The following is a 12887-nucleotide window of genomic DNA, read 5'->3' as shown; positions in this document are numbered from 1 at the left end:
CAGTTAAGTGCTGAGCAAATACTAGGGCAATCAAAGTCACCATCCAAGGCTCTAAATCTCCTAATTTAATGACCTGTGTGCTACCGACGGTCTCCGCCGCTCAAGCCTGGGCAAAGTCTGCTACTGGCGTCATCACCCGACCCGTGTCACTCGCGGCGACACCCTTCGCGATGGCCAAGTTCGCCCGAGCCGAATCACCTGATGACGTCAAAGAACAGAAAGCGCAAACAAACACGTTGAACAGATGGAACATGGGCTCGTCGCCGATTTTTTTTTTATGAGAAGAAAAACATGGAACTCGTGTTCATTTGAAGGCGATTATGCCTTTGAAATGTCGACTTGAACAATTCCGTCTGTTGTGACGAGTGAGGGCCCATTCAGTTATTGTTGCCTTAATCCAGCCCACGAAATAAGGTGGCCATAGTGAAATGCACTACACTAGCAGAATAACCTCTTTTGACCAGTATTCACTGTCTTTGTGACTGTTCCCAATTTGGAGTGAATTTAGCCAAATTCGATTTATTTCCCGCCAGTTTTATTTGTCATTCGATTGTAGGGTGTTTGTGGACGAGCATACATCGGGCGAACAATGAGCGTACAAAGACGATAAGTGCAAGCCGAAAAAGACCAGCGGGACTTCCCTGCGAAAACTAACATAATAGGGTCTCTGGTTGAAAAGCCCGAACAATCTCTCCGCATGCACCACAAGCATGTATGAGCGCTTATTACGGGCTAACTACTCCGTAAATAAGGCTTCTCTCGTCCTGACAGAGGAAGCTTGACTTGGTAACGACGAGGCGGCAAACAGCGCTGATGAGCTCTCTTTGCCAGTCGAGATGAGACCCGAGTCTCTTCGCCTTGCTAGTTACCAGCAACCACGCAGAGAGGCTTGAATAAAATACCCCGTGTATCTTCAAGGAGAACCGTGCAACCTACGTACACCTTAATTAGGTGATTTTTGCCGACAGACTTGCGGCCAATTACCGCGCAGGGGATCGGGAACAGGCTATCGTCTTCCATGTGTCGTCGTCTCTCAATATTTTGCTTGTCGACGACGAAATGCCGAAACTTTACTCAGAACACAAGGGCAGACAACAAGACGTATCTCCTTGCAACCAAAAGTCTATCAATTCGAAAAAGCGGGCGTTTCGCGACCAATTTAGCCTCTCATTCCGAGTACACAGATCACAATATACAGTAAGTGATGTTGAAATGTTATGAGAAATCGTCAGTCGTCATCATATGCTGTACTGCTACAAAACATTGCAGTCACGAGTACCTGAACACAGCCGTCGCTCATGGTCAGAATTTATTTTAGATATAAAAAGCGTTTACTTCCTCCTCTCTCTCTCTCTCTCTCTCTCTCTCTCTCTCTCTCTCTCTCTCTCTCTCTCTCTCTCTCTCTCATAGTTGGAGGCTGATGCGCGAAGTAAAGTGTTAAGCTCTGCATAACATGATAATTAATCAGTCTGCTAATGAAGTTCCTGTCATGGTTGAGAGTGAATATTATGGCTACATGAACTTGACCTTGTAAAATTGCGAATCGTTAATGACATACGTGAGCGAGACTTTGTATTTCCTTGGCCATCACCTATACATGCAAGGTTTCCGTGAAAACTGCAGGGATTCACTTGGGAATGGCGGATACTTTTCGACAGTGCCTGTGACAATACGACAACTGATGGTGCTATAATATGCCATAATTTAGCACAATGTCCAAATCAAAAACAGTCGCTAACGACATGGATTCAGAATGTGTTGAAAAAGGTGTCGCTAATTTTAAAAAAGAAAAGAAAACGAGGACCGACACAAATGGGATAGGAAATGTCGCCCCTCCCAACTGACCGCCGCATAAGATCAATTATCATTCAATAAAAAACGCTGAGTATTTCCACTTTCCCAGCAATTGCGGGGAACAACAGAGGAACGGACATCACAGATGGGTGGCGGTACGGACAAATTGCACAGGAGAGAGCGGCGGCAATTAACAGGTCGTTTAAGACTAGGGCAAATTGGAGCTGAGGGACTTGCGCTTGGACAATCGACATAGATAGTGAAAGGAATATCACGTTAACGCCACAAGGGCTGGATTGGTCACATGTCCGAAAAGTCCCCCAGAGGAAAAGAGGGGGAAACACATGGAGACTGACAAGATTAAACGCTACAGTCATCCATTTTCCTCTAGTACAATGCAGATTCTGGCACAGACCTGTTTTTCCCTGAAGAGAGAATTGGTTTTTGGCAGCGATTTTGTCTTGGTTTACCACTGTGGCCACTGGGCGGAATAATTGGAGCGTCTACATGCCCGTTTTCGAAAAAAAAAATAAATCGCAAGAAAGCGAGTCAGTGACAAAAGTCTGGCATTGCCTCGGGGTAAAGAACACTTCATACGTAACCACACAATTCGGATTTAACAAGTTATTCCAGACAGCATCGACAAGTATAGCGCTGCACTTCTCCCATCTTACCGTTACTTGCAAAACAAACAATACTTACTTCGCTTATTTTGATGTCGCCGCGGCTAGCTGACGGGTCGCGTGCCTCCGTTTAGTCGCCTTTACTGTCGACTCAAGCTTAGGGACGCGTATATTCCCTTTTTTTAACTTCGCTGCGACCTGCGTAATTGAATTAAAAAGCCCTTCGTGCACGCTGCAAACCTATCAAAAATGAATTAATTGTGAATATCGGCTGAGACACAACCTTCCACCCGGAATCCGAGGTGTTGTGTTTTGCATCGCCGTGTGTGACGATGCGGCGATGAAGACGGTAGGCCTATAGTTGGTGCACAAATCTAGGCAATTACCCACGCCGACCCAAAGAAAGACCTAGAAACTCGATCCCTCCTAATCCCGGAGATGCGAAATAGCGAGAAACGTGCCGCTCGTCAACCAGTGCGCCTCCCATATGTTGGAGAGGCGCGTGACACCGGAGGGTTTCAGTATAGTCAACCAGCAGCGAGAGACTTTGCGCCCATTGTTAATTGCTCTTTGATACGCTGGTAATATGAAAGTAAGATATTTAGTTTGTACAACGGCAAAGACCATAACACTGGCCCAATTGGGCCGAGTCTTACCCTATTTGTTTTCCCCGTCGCTGTCGCTCGGTCACCACAATGAGCGGGGGTCACAGGTCGCCGTTTTAATCACTTTCTGATGAAAATAACGGCTGGGCTAACAGACACGGGGAAAAAACTGTATAAAAAAAGCAAGACAAATTACACTAATGAAAAGACATAATTGTGTTTTCAGGGGAAAACTTGCGTCGAAGTAGTCCCGATACGTCGACGTGTTCTGAATATTAATGCCTTAAAGCATATATGAATAGGGGAAGCACATGGGAAATGCTTTTTTGATGATGAGCTTAATCATACACAGCGGTTTACTCTTTCTAAGTAAATACTCAAACGCGTTCAAGCTGACTCGAAAATTACAAGAGTTAAACTTGGACATATTTTGCAATTTATTTCAGATCTCATTGGACCAATGATCTTTATTCAATGTTTCGCCAATTATTTTGTTTGAATCGGTAATTTTGTTCGATTTTTTCACTTTTTACAACATTTTTATATCTTTTTCAACGAAGATGTGTATTAATACCAATCTTTGTGATGATGGTTGTGAAGTCGTAATTATTTAGAATAATCTCGGGATTGGCATTGAATTTGTTTCGGTTTTAGTGTTTTGAAACAGCGAGGATTGTCAGGTCGGGCGGCCGAAGATTATGTCAAGCATTTCAAGGCGTCGTAACAATAACTTTCGAGGGTAGGGGACGCAATTCAACCACCGCAGAATCAACATTTGTTATGGTGCTTTTCAGATTTCATCTTTCCTAAAAACCCGATGCCACCGAAAAACATTTAACCTTGGCGATTGAAGGCGGCGTGTGTATGACTCTTTAAGGTATAGACGCTCTTCTCATCGAGACGCGTGTACAAGTGCCCCAGACATCGTTGAACTTGTCACATCCAATATCATAGGTGCTCAATGTGTCTGCGAGGTTTGAACGATCTATAGAAAAAAAATACTTCATATTTTTCTTTTGAGGGAATACAAACTTGAACCCTAGTCACGCACGTTCGTGGAAATCCTATCTGCCTTTTCAATCGAAAAGAATGACTTACAAGCACATCGGTTTGAGAAAGTTTCATTTTTGAAATTAAAGTGAAGTTGGACGAATTGTCGCCGCCATCGTAATTCTTTTTATCCTTTGGCGAAGAAAGATTTCTGTCTCTAAAAAAATAAATATTTTAACAACGAGACTAATCATGGTCTTGTCAGTTCGGTAACTTGTGCGCATGCTCCATCTTAGCCTCCTGTCTGCAGAAAACAAAAGAAAATTAACGGAAAACCAAACACCCTTACAACGGTAAAAAGACACCCACAGTGGCAACTCTATGTCCTTTTAATTAATAGGTGAGCTCGAGACGGACGAAAATTAAAAAGAAAGTTTAATAGCGTCGGCAACCAGGTTTGCCATTGGACGAAATTGAAACTACCAGGAGCGGGAAAATTTACGATCTTGTTTTTAAAGTTAACCTTCGTCTTAGCGACAAGTTCAGTCTTCCTATCTGTATGTATATTTCAAATGGTCGGAAACGATGTAACATTCTGCCATGCACAGCGTTTGCCCCCTTTGTACCTCAGAGCCGCGCTGCTCAGAATGCGCCGAAGCATTGGCCAGACCACTATACACTTTCCATCAACAAAAAAAAGAAAAAAACTGGGAATAAATTGTCAATCTCTCCCTGCAATCCCAACGGAACGAAGCGATTGAATTAAACCTCCACTCGGACAAACGAGCGACGAATTAATTTGATTTTGTTAGCTGGGAAGGCTTCAGTAATAATTAAAAAGCCATTTCCCCTAATAATCAGCTCGAAGATTACATATTTGGTAGCAATTTGGCATGATCTGTTGAAGTAATTGTCCAGGCAGCTGATTAAGCCGATACCAATAATATCTACCGTGTTCATTTCACTGATCCAACATTTAGACAGCCATAATTCCAGACCCCCTAGTTCCTTTCAAATGCGCCGGTAATCCGTTATTACAGAGCACAGATTTGCGAGGCATTCATCGCAGACACCGAGCTTTTCAAAGATTTTGACGATCCCCGTAAATTTGTCATGTTTATCTCGATATTTTTAGGATTTGGAAGATTACTGTAAACAGTGAGCTGGCAATCTCTTGGGGGTGTCCACAAACGCCGAAGCTTACAGGGTGTTTTTCAGGGAGATTGCAGAAATTGCCCGTCTTTTCATTAAAACTGTGTGCAAAAATAGAAAACGCAACTTGGCGATTGTTGCTTGATTATTGATTATGATTGAATAAGATCTTGCTGATTTCGCTCAGCACTTACCGCTTTATCAGGATCGAGCTTCAAAAAAAAGGAAAAAAATCTTGTCGTGCCAGACGCAAAAGATTACTTTCTATGGAGGATGAGGCATTATATAATATACACGCGAAACAAACTTGTAAGAAAGCTGTCTCAAGTACGTGTGTTTCAACAGCAGACGATTATATGATTGGTCCACGGATATACGTCTGGCAACCGAAAAACCCTTTCTTTGTGTGGTTTTGGAATACGAGGAACGTGTTTCTTTTAGCATGATATATATAGCATGAAAGTAGATTTGGAGAGCTGGCGGTTATTCGGTGATTCTTTGTATGGCCTAGGCAACCGACTATTTTAACATTGCGTTTCTTAAGACACCGAACTCAATCGCGATTTTCATGTACATGTTGTGGTGTGTGCGCGTGTAAGTATGTACTTTGCCGAAGCAGCCAAGCCTCCACCCCCGACAAACTTTTTGGGTTTGGCATACAGTCATTGTGACCATACCTACTCGACCGCGCACTGTTTCCGCTACGCCGATAACGGCTGCTTCTATACAAGATAGTTGATTCAAAGTTTGACGGAGCTAAATATACGGGTGTGTTATATCGAGGGAGTCGAGAAACGCCGATATTATACCCGCAATCGTTAATCTAATGCATACTCACAGACACCGTGATACACAGTCTCATACACATACGCACGACCACTAAGAGAGAACTGCGTCCATATTTGCCCGTCTCGAAGACATGTGAACGATACGAATAACAGTAAAATGTGAGGCTAGCAGATTCTGTAGTACGCCCCCTCTGTAAGTTGCAGCAATATCCATCAACATTTAGGCTGAAACAAAGTTTCGCCTCACATTTTATGCCAGTTACTATTGAAGTTAAAATAATCTTTGTCCTTCTGATGTAGTTTGTTTTTACGTCGGTTTAGGAGACAAAAACCAGATGTAAATTTCAATGACGCGTTACAATAAATTCCAGGGATGTAAAATTTGCGAGTCTCAGGGATGCAATAACTGCTTTGCGTTACTGGGAGTAACCAGGAACACGTGACAAAAATCTGGTGACTCAGTAATTAGCTAATACATAATGAGTTACCCTGAAATGCCATCCGTGGTGATATTACTTTTTAAGCGTGAAAATAAGTCCCACTGGTTTCTCTTTTGACGGTTTTTTTTTACTGTTTGCGGTGACTTGGATTGTATTTGTTCAACGAATCAGCGAGCTTGTGTTGAGAGGCGTCAAATTTGTAGTACGATATCGCTCTTTTGAGGTGAGATTTCGGCGTCAAAAGGCATAATTATGATCACAATCACCATCGTGAAATGCTTTTGAACTATACCCATTTACCAACTGACGCGGCGTCGTACCCGCACAATTAAAACTACTAAATTACCAGCCGTATCGCGCTGGCAAAGTGGGACTCGGGCTGCCAACAATGACAGACCGCCACTACTATTTAATTTGTGATCAGGAAAACATTTTGGACAGATTAAATTCGTAATCTCATTTGGGCAGGAGTTTTAATCTCGCCATTCAGTTGTTAATGTATTTATATATTCCCGTTCCAATCTGTTCATAGCCAGCGTCGATGGGCTATTGTCTAACCCCGACTGGTGTAATCGCGTTGGATGAGTTGCGGCACGTGACCTTCGATGAACGCCGGTGACGACTTGACCTTGAACTAGTGGCTGAAACGACCCATATATTTGAACTGGACACGTGTCATGTGTGTACCTTTTTTGATTTCGCTTGCTATCTTGACTTTGCTAAACGACTGATCTTCGGAACAGGTACCTTGTGACGTTGCCCGAAGGTAGGTATATAGAGTGTCGAAAGTGGCCAAGTGGCGAAGCGGCACTCGATGGAATTGGCCATCGCCGAGATTTGGATGACGGGAATGATCTTACGAACAGTTGATTGATTGTCGCATATCAATGCAAGAGGAGCAGTATGGGAAACGGAGAAAGTAGAGCGAAAATAAAGAAATCGCTCTGGTTTTGAGAACTTTGTGTGTATCATGCCTAGCAACAATTTCAAAAATATATAAAACGAAAGATGTAAACACAATTTAAAAGTTGTATTGATGGAGAAAAACACTGAGTTTTCCCCTTATAGACCGTTTTCGCGAGTGAAATTAGCCGCCAGTTCTGCTTTTGAGTGCGCTTTTGAGTGAAATCACACATGAGCGGAGGTAGTGAACATTCCAATTCTATGAGCTCAGCCTCGCTGTCCAGATCTGTTTCAGTGAAGAAGTAGTAATTGACCACTTAGTTTCTAAACCAAACCTATAGTCATATTTATTGATTTACGGAATATGCGACTTAAATTGTTGACACTTTGTTTTGTAAATTTTCGTTGAAATCATCAACCGACACCCGAGCAACTACGCACGTTGTTTTACTGTGTGTGACGTGAGCATGCGCAGACATAGCTGTGGCCGTTAAGTATTGTGTCGAGAGCAGCAGGGAATAATACACATGTCTGTGATTTCATGGCTGTCAATCAAGGTCTGTGTTACTTTATAAACAAGTATATTTAAATGATCTTGAGCAAATTCCTCGTTTACCGAAATAAGGCGCCCGGGGAACGTTTCAACGAACGGGTTAGATATGGTAGCGTACACTTGACCACCCTAACACTAGTACTCGCTTTGCTGTTCTTAGGCCGGGCGTACTACGCGGTATTCCTGGCTGTCCACGCAGCTATAACCTACGCTACAGACTGCCAAAGCTGCAAAAGTATATTGCTTCGATTTCGCGACCACCTCACCATAACCGAGGCAGTTTGCTGGAGTTTATTCCTTCAACATACTCTGGTTTGATATTTACATGCCCACAGACTTGAGCAAGTCTTATCGTGGTGCTCCATTTGCTATTCCAGAGTTCGACCGCCGTCAACAGAGTGATGGGGTCGTTGGAAAAGTAGTGTCTACTGAATCATGCTTCCACCGGCGGAGTCATTTAATTGTAAGTCATCAGGGTCATTAAGAAAAGCTCACGCACAAAAATTACAGATGTTTTTTTTTACACTGTGCAGGTGCGATAAGTTCAGTCTAGCTACTGTTCAAAGTGACAAAGTCGCTGACTTTTCACTCAATTTCGATCGTTTATGTTTCATCCGTGTTGTTCTGCAAAACTGAAATATCCTAAATCATCACTTGTCACCACATCTCCACAACCTCAGTCCGTGCTCAATAAAAAATGATCCGGTGACGTAATTTACGATACATACCAGAAATTGTCACCAGCATATTTATACGGTTATGTGTTTACACAGGGTGTGATTAGAGCGTTGATTGTCGATATTTCAACATGTTTCAGGAAGCAGAACAACTGAAATAAATTCTCATATGAAACAAAAATTAACCGAAATAATTTGCAAACATAGTGACTTTGTCCCTTTAATTTGCTTCTTCCGTGCATTATCAGGATTTCAGCGCTCTAATTAAGCAATAAACCACACCCAGCGACGGTATAGCACGAGATTTTGACCAGTTTTTATGACATAATATGAGCACGGGCGAAAGCGAGTCAATTGGTCAAAATCAAGTAGTATACCCGTTGCCGAGGTGGTTTATTTCTATTATATCATAATATTAAATTGAAAGTCTGGCGTGAAACGTCAAAAAGGGAATTTTTTTCTCTAGCTGAGAGCTCGTGTCTGTTCCAACCGTGCTATATTGCGAATATTGCGAAGATTCAATAAAGTTTTATCTTATTTTATGTATCATGGTTATTTTCACCTCTCGACCAATCAGATCGCAGTATTTGCGCGACCGATATAATATCGAATGAAACTGAAATTTGTTTCGGTCCTAAACGTCAGCACGTTTGACGCTCTCTCCCCTCTGAGTAAAATTTGAACCAAATAAAATTAATTTATGATTCTCTATAGGACTGGTGTGATACGATTACCATGAGCATGTGGCATGCAGACTGGGTATTTGCTAATATGCAACACAAGAAGCCTCCTCAAAACCGAAGTTTTTGTAACCGAGTAAACATTAGCGCGTGTTTGTGTTTTAATACAACGAGACCGCCAGCTCGTCAGCCGGCTCACACACCGGGTCTACCCTTTTGTCATCATTAGTCGCGCCGTCAGTGATTAATCCGTAATGCCTTAAACTGGGCACCAAGTCATGCCCGAACAACAAAGCTCCGTTAATGAGCCACAGCAATCACATGGAAAACTTATTTGAAAGCGAAAGTTAATTTTGAACACCTACCGCACTCAACAAAGTCACCTATACCTGCTTCTCGCTGCTTGCCCGTCTCAAATGGAACTGAATGAGCGACCTCTGGAGTCGGTTCGCTAAGTCATGTCTGAAGACAGGAAGGACTCCAAGAAATTAAAATTTTGCCCGACGACGTTCCAAGCAAGCGACTGAAGTGAAATGTGACTTTATTGAATAAAGCCTTGAAGTCAAATCTGGGCGTGTACACCACAGAGAAGTAGGGTAGATCAAGGGAAAATTGCTATTTATTTATTTATTTATTTATTTATTTATTTATTTATTTATTTATTTATTTTTTATTTCCTTGTTTATTAATTTATTCATTTATTTGCTTAATCATTGATTTCGATTTTGCATATGTTGTATTTATTTTGTTTGTTTGGTTAGTTATGTTTTTGCGATTAATTCATCGCGTTATTATGAAAATCTGAGGAATGTCAGGGTCCGTGCACAGGAGAGACTGTGGTCCATGAGTTGAAAATACATCGTCTCAACAGCAGCACATTTTCACCGGTCACATGTTATACAGAGATGTATCTATCAATGAAATATTTGATTGCCACATTGCGTCACCCCCTTTTACACATACTAGTAGTATGCATTTTAACTAGTCACAGTGTCTGTATGCGTGAGAGAGAGAGAGAGAGAGAGAGAGAGAGAGAGAGAGAGAGAGAGAGAGAGAGAGAGAGAGAGAGAGGAACATAGACAGATACGTGCTAACACAGAACTTCACTTAGAAAATTGTGCTTTGATGTTAGGAAATTCACTCACGGGAGTCTTTGTGACTTCAAAGGAGACAGACAAGACAAGACTGGACTGCAGCGCTACCAACGTCATCTCTAGTGAGTTGGGGGTCGTAGAAAGGTAGAAAGGGGGCGCTGTCACCCACACCAGACGATGTGCAAAGTCGGGCGGCTTCTCCATGTGTGCGCCGTGACTCTGAGTGAGCTCTTTTGTGTCTGGTGAGTGTGTCCAGGACTGCAAGAGAGCAAGGACATAGTCTGTTACAAACAGACAAGACCGGCATGGATTGTCACTAACAAATTTAAGGTAGTATGCGCCTCGCCAGTGAAAGACTTAATCCTTTACTCAAACTTTCCCTAAGGAATCTTTCAATCATTCTCTTTCAAAATCAAGAGTAAACATCGGGGGTCACCGTGCAAATTTTGGTACTGGAGAAACAAATAACCGGTGATTTAAGGAAATTTAAATTCGAAATGGCCGCCATCCCTGTGTTAACTCCATGAAGAAAAATGAAATTTTCGAAATTCGAAAAACTAAGGCGGTAAAAGGTTTTCTTTCACCAAGAGCTTTAAAATGAACCCCACAATTGGTATATAAGAAAAGAATCGAAAAAGTTTGAGAGTCCGAATATCTGTGCCATCCCCGAGGCACGTTCTACCTTAAGGTATACACTGATGGATAAATATGCAAACATTAAGATTGGAGAAAACTTGAAGGGGAAAGAGACCAGAGTAGCACGCGGGAAGGCAGACACAGACATGAACATAAAGCCTAGATGGCATGAAGTCAATGGAATTGAATTCGGATCAGCCAGAGAAAGCGACGAGAGATATACATGTAGATACTTTAGCGCCACCAATGTCAAAAATTTGTTTTCTCAACGTTGGACACCGGCGATGGCGCTGTCACGCAACGTTGGTCGTCACTCAACGTGCTCGTTGTGGCACAGAAGGCTCTCATCACTCACAGATCACATAACCGAGCGAACACGCCATGAAAATTTCAACATTTTCATTCGTTTCACTGACCTCCACTGTAAGAAGTATCAGTGCAACCTTGAACCATGAACAAAAAATCATCGTATCCTGAATGTCGTTGATGTAACAAGAAATGCCAGTAAACCATACCATTCAATATTTGTGTGACCGCATATTCAGTGTAATACGTGACAGATTCATGGTCAAACTCTGAAATAGCTAATGTCGAATGCACAACTAAGTGTTCGTACATTTCTACTGCAGCTTTATATTAGTTTTTATATCTTATTCCGCGTTACAGCAAATAACCGAGATCTTCTGCCGTAAACAAGTCGGTAGATCTTGATTAAAGTTATTCGTTTTAACAACTCCTATAAACCATATTCATTTAATTCATATCACCTTAGTTTTGCACTCTCACGGTGTTTGCACAGTGCTAGCTGGAAATGGGCCAAATTTGTACATGCAAGACCTACATGTAATTTATTTGTAAATATTACTGGTGCCAATAATTGCGACCTAACAAATATCTTCAATCCGATTCTAAACTTTTAAAGGACAAAATGTCGTGATATTTTTCCCCAAAAGTGGTAGCTGAAATGTGGAAGGTATTACCAGCGATCTCTTTCAGTGCTCACAATTGGATTTCATCCTCGAGTAAAGAGTTAAGAACACATATTATTGTGTCCATAAAGGTACACACCATCGTGTTGAGACTGAAAAAATCAGTAGTGTATAGGTGCTCAGCCAATCCAAAAACCTTGATCATGCTGTTTAGGATTGGACTTGGCGGTGTACCTGCACAAGACGTAATTTTCCAGTCTGTTTTGAGATATGGAGTTGCATAGCCTTGGGCTTATAAAAAGTGGCGTTTACGAAACGGAAGTTGAAACAATCTTCTACTTTGACGGGATAAAGAATGGCACTGCAATACAAAGCGTCCAGTTCTTCACGTTATTTTAATCGATATTTCGACGCTTTGATCAAAGTGGCACCGATACGAGAAATCACCCATCCGCTTCGCATGAGAAGGCGACGCCTGGTGGAGCGCCCCCTGGAGGATGAGCGACGTGTGTTCTTTTCAGAATGGCACAAAGTGATTCAACGTGAATTTTAGTCTCTGAGTTTACGATGTATGAATGAATTTCTGCAAGAGGAGCTAGCGTATATCGTCTTCGGGTTTGGTTTAAACTTCGTCATGACATATAAGAATGTTTATCATGCACACGTTCAACTGAGGCAAAGATCAAATCGTTGCTATGGCAGCGAGACGACACGAACTTTGTTCATGTGAATCTTCTCTTACAGTTAGGCGCCGGCGACTTGCATCGGTCATTAGTCATTGCTGTAACGTATGTTTCGCAGTTGCTTCCAAAATAATTTATTACACGATACAACCGACTGAAGACATTTCCCCAAATCGCATGAAACAAGTGCTTGAGAGCTGGCATATTAAATATCAAAACAAACCGGGGCCTTACTGACCTGCACGTCATGGTTGCGTTAGTGGCGATTCTGACTTTGTGAAAATACATAATTATGTCATCAAATGTGAAATATGTGTTGAACATATGACAAATTAGTGGA

General features: G+C 42.0%; 1 protein-coding gene across 1 annotated transcript in view; it reads right to left on the bottom strand.

The window, feature by feature from the left end:
- LOC139135000 (fez family zinc finger protein 2-like) overlaps positions 1-9632 on the bottom strand; it is a 38599-nt gene extending 28967 nt beyond the window's left edge. The window contains exon 1 of the mRNA XM_070702153.1: positions 9571-9632. The gene's annotated coding sequence lies outside the window, so the exon portion shown is untranslated. The remainder of the gene's footprint in view (positions 1-9570) is intronic.
- Positions 9633-12887: the final 3255 nt, after the last annotated feature.

The sequence above is a fragment of the Ptychodera flava genome, chromosome 6 (assembly GCF_041260155.1).
Source record: "Ptychodera flava strain L36383 chromosome 6, AS_Pfla_20210202, whole genome shotgun sequence".
NCBI classification, from domain to species: Eukaryota; Metazoa; Hemichordata; class Enteropneusta; family Ptychoderidae; genus Ptychodera; species Ptychodera flava.
This window is presented reverse-complemented; position numbering and strand designations above follow the sequence as displayed.